General features: G+C 39.7%; 1 long non-coding RNA gene across 1 annotated transcript in view; it reads left to right on the top strand.

Annotated features, from left to right (window-relative positions):
• Positions 1-2,858, top strand: part of LOC145549792 (uncharacterized) — a 66,040-nt gene extending 63,182 nt beyond the window's left edge. The window contains exon 3 of the long non-coding RNA XR_014085641.1: positions 1,107-2,858. This is a non-coding gene — a long non-coding RNA (uncharacterized LOC145549792). The remainder of the gene's footprint in view (positions 1-1,106) is intronic.
• The last annotated feature ends 5,172 nt before the right edge of the window (positions 2,859-8,030 follow it).

An 8,030-nucleotide genomic window follows, 5' to 3' on the forward strand; every position in this document is an offset into this window, starting at 1 on the left:
ATGGGAAAAATAAAACAAACAAGTCATGTAGGTCAAAGCTTACAGAGCAGCTTAAGAAAACCAGCAAGATTCACAGCTTCGTAGAGCCGCCCCCTGCTGGCCTGGAAGCCACAGGACAGCTTGGTAAATTCAGCAAAAGTTGTGTTAGAAGAGTCACAAGTTAAACCTAATTTAATAATATGCTGCATTTGTCTGAGTGGGGAGATATAATAACATTTAACATGTTTATTGTGTTTAAATGCTATTAGTTTTTTTGTAATGACATTTAATCTGTCGCTAAAAATGTTTGAGAAAGAAATGATCTTTTTAAGTATAGTATAATGAAATAGAGCAGTTATTATTATGTAAAGAAGTTGTTGATTCAGAAATAGTGAATTAATCTAATTAAATATAGTTCATTTTGTCTTCAGCTTGAGAAATGAATGTCTCATTACTACCTTGTATTCTTATTTTCTCAACATAAAGATGGGTTTTTAAACACTTTTGAAACTGAACTAACTAAACTGAACTAAATAAACTCAAAAGTACATTTCTTAAATGATATTTTAATATTCCAAGTGGTATTTATTTCATAAATGATGTGGTTACAGCTCCTTTAAATAATTATCTTGTTGTTTTTGTCAGTGCATCCAGATCCTGTTGTGTTTTGTAGATTTTCCAATCTCCTACTTTAAATGAAATGTCTCACCTCACATCTATTTGCTGTTCCTCGCCTCTTGTGCCTGTTCTCTGTCTCACTTAATTGAAAATCAGTGCAGGGACATGTTTGTGATTCTTTTTAAAACACTGCAATAAATAAATAAAACATAAAAATTACCATTTTTACCTATTTTACTTAGTGATAAAATTATTTTATTATTTAAAGATTAGATGTCAATTGTGAAAATAGTAAATCCTGCCTGAATTAGATTTTCTGTTGAGATGAAATAATAAAATCAAATATTCACATCATTGAGTCTGTTTGTGTGATATTATGAAAGGAAAAATATTGTGCATTGATAAATTAACGTCTTTCTAACAACGTTAAGTAATATTTTAAAGAGATTAAATGAACGTTTCTCTAAACCAAATCTGATGTAAATAATTTGTTTTTAATTCCTCTCCAGCTTCCTGCTCATGACCACAGAGGAAGAACTGAAACAGTTCAGTTTTACTGCTGCGAGTCTCTGACGGTTTGCACAAATGTGTGCGAGCTGCGCCCTCTAGTGGTACCGAAAGACACGTGCAGTTACGACTGAGACCAGTAAACGGCTCCTGGTTGGAGAATCTGTTATGGCGCCGTAACGTCTGAGTTAGAAGAGATATTTCAACATGAAGAGACTCTGTTTAGTTGCTTTTTTTACACATTTTGCACATTTTACTATATTTTATACTGGATGTGTTGATGACCAACATTCAGCAGATTTTATTTATTTATGTAAATTTAATTTCTGGATGTTTTTTTCTCCACTAATAAGCTTTATGTAAGAAGTTTTGATCATCCTGCTTTCAATCTTGTTTAGTTTTGAGGATATGATGAGACACACTTTGATGTTTAATGATTAAAAACACATAAAAAGAAAGAAAGAAAGAAAGAAAGAAAGAAAGAAAGAAAGAAAGAAAGAAAGAAAGAAAGAAAGAAAGAAAGAAAGAAAACCAAACCAATGATATGAAGCATGAATGTTTAAAAAGCGCGGCTGTTCCCATGTTTTCTGCAATGACCCACTGCCAAAGATCCACCCATCCTCCTCCCTGTGTGTGTCTCACTCTCTCTCTCTCTCTCACACACGCACACACACACACACACACACACACACACACACACACACACACACGGCAGGACATATGACTGTCAGCAGTAGCAGATGTCCTGACAGTCTGGAAGTCTGGAGGCAGAGTTGTGGATCTTGTCCTGAAGGGCCTTGACACGCGATGTATCAGCATACATTACACACACGCCGCACTAATATTCACAATCTGGTTACTTTTGCAGCAAATGAGCCTCAGTTTAGAGCTTCCTTTTCTTTACAGACGCAGCTTTGTTTGCTGTGGTTCTCATTTTTGAACCTTTAAATTCTCTCCTGGTTCCTGTACTGGTGAACTCTTTGCATCCTTTCTGCATAAAGTTAAAGCCAAACCTTGTTTTATAATTATATGAATGATATTTGCATAGAAATATGAAATAATTTGTGGAAACAAATGTATTTAGTGGTAATCGATGCAAAATAATAGTAAACTTTTTTACTGCAAATCTAAAATCCAAAGGTTTATTTCCTGCCATGTTGAATCAATTATTTATATTATGTTTTACTAAAACAGCACAATCTGTCTTTATATATCTACAGCTCTAATGAAGAGCCCACTGAAAACCTCCAGGTTATCCCACTAAATTTTGATTTCTGAGTTAAAACATTAGTATTGTTGTTTCTAAATGAATATAAACTTGTTTTCTTTGCATCTTTTCTTATTTTGACCATTTCTCATTTTCTTCAAATAAATACAAAATGTTTGCTTGTAATTTCAGAGACATGTTGTCAGTAGTTCATAAAAGAACAATGTTCTCAAACATACACCAATAAACAGTAAAATCAGAGAAACTGATAAATTGTCTCTTAATTTTTTCCAGAGCTGTTTAAATATATATTCAGACAGAAAAATGCTGATTTTTAGTACAAATTCTCCAAATTTTATTTGTTTTTATGGTATCTCGTATATTTATTCTGGCTTTTTTTTTTTAATGCATTTACTTTATTATTTACCTACACATTTAGCATTTGTATATATGTATTTATAGTCACACTTATAATGTGTCTGTATTTTTTCCACAACATTTCATTGCGAAATTCACTGTTGTGTCTTTGACAATAAAGTAATTCTGTTTTGTAATTTAAATGCAACATTTTAACTCCCCCCCCCCCCCCCCCCCCCCCAAAAAAAAAACAACAAATGTCTTCAATTGCAGTTAGGTACATTGGCCACTAGATGGCAGTAACACCCCACAAAACGGAGCATCCGTAAAACTGACAATGTGGATTTATTGACTCTTCTTCCCATTTCCGTCAATGTCAGAGAACATTTTAATGGCCTTCACTTCAGCCACAGTTATTTTTAATATGATTTGAAATAGAAGGAAACAGAATCTTTAATAACTTTGCTGTTTATCCAAGTAAATACACCTACTGCTTAGGATAATGTCTCTAAGATCTGACCGCCTGGAAACACATCATCCGAGCTGAAGCTGCTGCTTCGCTCCCTGTTTGGATTCCTGCAGGTTTTAGATGCCAAAAGCCCTTGAAGTGCAACAGGGAGCGACAAGGACAGTCAGGATGGAAGCAGAGGAGAGAAAAAGTGCCTCGAATGTTCCTGGGACCGAGCGGGATCAGGACAGAGGAGGAAGAGGGTTTTAGCAGAGTGAAGATGAGGAGGAGGAGGAGGAGCAGCAGCAGCAGCAGCAGCAGCAGCAGCTCCAGCAGCAGCAGCAGCAGCAGCTCCAGCAGCAGCAGCTCCAGCAGCAGCAGCAGCAGCAGCAGCAGCAGCAGCAGCTCCAGCAGCAGCAGCAGCAGCAGCTCCAGCAGCAGCAGCAGCAGCAGCAGCAGCAGCTCCAGCAGCAGCAGCAGCAGCAGCTCCAGCAGCAGCGGGGTTACAGCTTCAGAGGAGAGACGCGGCTTTAGAAGTTAGCAGAGTTTGGTGTTCATGGCTGTGGGGCTCAGTCAGCGGGAGTTATCGTCCCTCTGAGACCTCCGGCTGTTTCATTCACCTCCATATAAATGGCAGAACTCTGACATGCGGTTTTTTTTATTATTATTTTAGTTGAAAATGTATATTTTTAGTGTGTGCTCAGCATGGTGAGCCGTCCTGAATGTAAAGCCTGCATGCGGGGAAGAATCTGCTCACAAACCAGAGGCGAGATTTCATAAAACAAATTCCAATAGAAGGTGAATAAAGGTGGACCTGAAAGTTGCTTTACGTTCATAAACGAGCGTTGCATGTTAATGCGATCAATAAAAGCACCGCTGTTGTCAGACATGAATCCCGTCCTCTTCTCAGTTTAAGATGGAAGCTTATCGGTTTGACTCTCCAGCTGAATTTACTCTATCATTTGCACAACATCTTGCAAACCAAAGCAACGTTTTGTTTCATGAAAATCACTGAATGCTTCTGAGATCAGCACGTAAATGTCCATTTCCCAGATTCAGTTTGATATTTTCAAATTAATTGAAGCTGCAGTATGTAGCTTTCATTAAAAAATTATTTTTTTTAACATATTTATTAAAGTTAGCAGTATGTAGTGACAGATAATCTGTGAATAAACTGCCTTCTCCCAGTGCCAACTGCAGAAATAAACCAATCAGATCCAGGAGGCGGGACTTAGCGCTGTCAATCACTCTTTTTTCTCTCTCTCTCTACAGGCTATCCTGCCATCAATGCTAACGCTAGTTAGCATAGCCACTGATAATGACAAATTGTTCCTCCTCTATTAGCACATTTAGCATTGAGTACATGATGTTGATTGGCAGCGCTAAGACCCGCCTCCTGGCTGTGATTGGTTGTTTTTGATGCATGCATTTGTCGTAGCAGCTCAGCGAGCAGGAGATCGATCTTTTCACAGATTATCTGACTCATCCTGACAGTTTTAATAAATGTGGAACAAACATATTTTTGTAAAAGTGGAGCATTGATTTTTATTCAGCTGCTCTCAGCCAGATTTTTTTACAGCCTTTTTCTGTTGCAAATGCAGCGGCACGTTTTTTCACTCACCAGTTTATTCACCCAAAAATGACTTTGCAAAAATAAATCTGTGGTTTTACTACGTTAAGAAAAGACAAGCGAATCTGGACAAATGTGAGAGTTTCTAAATTTCCCATCATCTACAAGCTAAAAATCTGAATTTCTGAAAATGAATGAATGTTTTTCTTTCTTTTTTTTTCTTTTTACTACATTAAATTTACATCTTTAACTTTTAATTTGGCTGTTGAGTTACTGGCGCCAGCAGATGAAAGCCCACTGATTAAAAAATAAAAACAATCAACGCTTTAGGTCCTTTAAAACCTCTTTAGATGCCAAACAGATCTTTAGATTATTGTTTCTACCAAAGGTTGTGTCAAAAATGACAAAATAAATATAGATTAAATTAAAACTGATGAGAAAAGTTTCCACATTGTCCTTTAAATCACTGTGGATTAAAACACCAGACATTTCTGAGCTCATTTGCAAAGAATAACAGAAACAATTATAAATTCAGAATTCAAATTCAATTTTCCATCTTGACTGAAGTGAAAATTTCCAACAAATCATTTCCATCCCTAATGATAAAAACTTTTATTTTTTTGACAATGTGCATCTTTGTGTTTGCACAGATGCAGGAAGTAGAAATATTTTTGTTGAAGTTCATTTTTTTGTCCAGTTTGTTTGGTGATTTGTTTGGTGATTTGTTTGGTGATTTGTTTGATTTGTTTGGTGATTTGTAATCACGGTGTTGTTGGTTTTTGCCCTGCAGCACCATAAAGCAGGAATCTTTCAAAACACAAGTTTTTAAATCGGTGAACTGCAGAAGGTTTGGGGTTAATATTGTAGAATTTAAAATAATATTTTGCATCTTGTGCAGTAAAAACTGTAAAAATGGCTGTTTATGCAGATCTTTTTAAAATAGTTTTTAGGCATTTTGACCCGTTAATCATCCAGTGAATGAAATCAGCAGAATCTGAAGTTTGAAAAGACACAAAATCGACTGGAAACCAGTAAATGTGTTATAAACGTAATGGTTTCCCAGGCCTCTGCAGCTTTAAGGAATATAATCTGCAGATCTCAGCAACAATCTGCTGAATAATTCTGGATAATCTTGCAGGAGAAACCAAACTGGTTTCCTCCACCTGAGTCACTTCCTTCCTTCACCTTCGGTTTTCTCCACCTGAGGCTCCATTTGCACCGATTGTGGGGGACAAATCAGTGCAGACATCAGTGTGAATGCATCCTCTCTGACTGCGTGTGTGTTTTCCTTCTCGCATTGTGCGGCGAACGTGACCTCCTTTCTAAATGACGGGAATATTAACGAGCAAACAGAAGCGGCGCAGCCCGGATGGAGACGCCGGCAGGCAGCTGCTCTTCCTTCTGTTTTATCATTAGATTTTGGGAGAATCAGAATAAACAGGGAACGTGACAGAAGTCGCTCAAACCGGAGGAAAACACACAGGCGTTTGAAGTTTCCTGTAGGTAGAGCGTTCTGTCGCAACATTAGACGAGAACTCTGGCTTTTCATAATTTTGACACTGTGAACTCGTTTGGATTTCTCTCAGTCTCTGGCTTTGATCTGCGTGTTTTCGTCTCCGCTCGCTCTGTTGCTTCCCGGCGTTTTGCACACACGTGTTTATATATGAAGCGTGTATGTTTGCGTGACAGAGTCAGACTAAAAAAACAAACAAACTGTAGAACACAACTGTCTTTATTGAACACCAGCATTTTAGAAGGTAGGGATTTAACATTTATATAGTCGAAAGCCTACAAGAAAAGTTATTTAAATATTTATATATATCTGTACAAATGTTCATGAGCGAGTCGGAGAGCTCGTGTCGGCTAAACTTGCAATCTGGATCGTGTACAAAGACAGACATGCACAAAGCAAAGTCACTCTTTTACAAAATGGCTGAGTTGGACCCTTCTCTCTTGCTTTAGCTCACTCTCTCTCTTTCTCACACACACACACACAGTCACACACACCCCAGTGCAGCCTGCTGAGTTGAGAACGCCGTGCAAAAGTGTTTATACCGCCAACATTTTCACGTTTGCTTAACTTACAACCACAAACTTGGATCAACGCAACAAAGCAGAAATTTATGAGGTGGAAGGAAAATAAAATGTTTCACAGACAAAAACATTTGAAAAATATTCCAAACATAAAAACTTACCAGGTAGTTTTGGTTTAGTTTCGAGTGCAGATATTTTTGTACACTTGAAATAAGACAAAATTGAACTTTTTAGCAAAAATAAGAGCTTGTTTTAATGATGAAATAATGAAATAATCTGCAAGTGGAGCAGATTATTTCAGATTATTTCCTACAATCCTTCTGTTGTAGGATTGTAGGAAATAATGAAGGATTTTTCCTACATCAGATGTTATTGACTTAAAACAAACTCCTTCATTCCCTGAAGTTTCCTGCAAGTTTTGTTTTATTTCAAGTGTTATAAGATATTTGCACTGAAAACTAAAGTAGATTTTTTGTTTTTGCAGCTGCAGCAGCAGCAGCTCCAGCAGCAGCTGCAGAAGCAGCAGCAGCTCCAGCAGCAGCAGCAGCAGAAGCAGCAGCAGCTCCAGCAGCAGCTCCAGCAGCAGCAGCAGCAGCAGCTCCAGCAGCAGCAGCAGCAGCAGCAGCTCCAGCAGCAGCTGCAGAAGCAGCAGCTGCAGAAGCAGCAGCTCCAGCAGCAGCAGCAGCAGCAGCTCCAGCAGCAGCAGCAGAAGCAGCAGCAGCTCCAGCAGCAGCAGCAGCTCCAGCAGCAGCAGCAGCAGCAGCAGCAGCAGCAGCAGCAGCAGCAGCAGCAGCTCCAGCAGCAGCTGCAGAAGCAGCAGCTCCAGCAGCAGCAGCAGCTGCAGAAGCAGCAGCTCCAGCAGCAGCAGCAGCTGCAGAAGCAGCAGCTGGAGCTGCAGCTGCTGCTGGAGCTGCTGCTGGAGCTGCAGCTGCTGCTGCAGAAGCAGCAGCTGCAGCAGCAGCAGCTCCAGCAGCAGCAGCTCCAGCAGCAGCAGCTCCAGCAGCTCCAGCAGCAGCAGCAGCAGCTCCAGCAGCAGCAGCTCCAGCAGCAGCAGCAGCAGCTCCAGCAGCAGCAGCTCCAGCAGCTGCAGCAGCAGCTCCAGCAGCAGCAGCAGCAGCTCCAGCAGCAGCAGCAGCTGCAGCAGCAGCTCCAGCAGCAGCTCCAGCAGCAGCAGCAGCAGCTCCAGCAGCAGCAGCTGCAGCAGTGAGTCTTTTGTGTTGAGTTTCTACCAGCTTTTCATATTGGTTTTTACTTCCTGTGCTTCCCATCAACTCTGAGCAGCTTCCTGCATTCCCACAGCATAACACTGC

This window comes from Poecilia reticulata, chromosome 21 (genome assembly GCF_904066995.2).
Source record: "Poecilia reticulata chromosome 21, P_reticulata-male-v2, whole genome shotgun sequence".
Taxonomy (NCBI): Eukaryota; Metazoa; Chordata; class Actinopteri; order Cyprinodontiformes; family Poeciliidae; genus Poecilia; species Poecilia reticulata.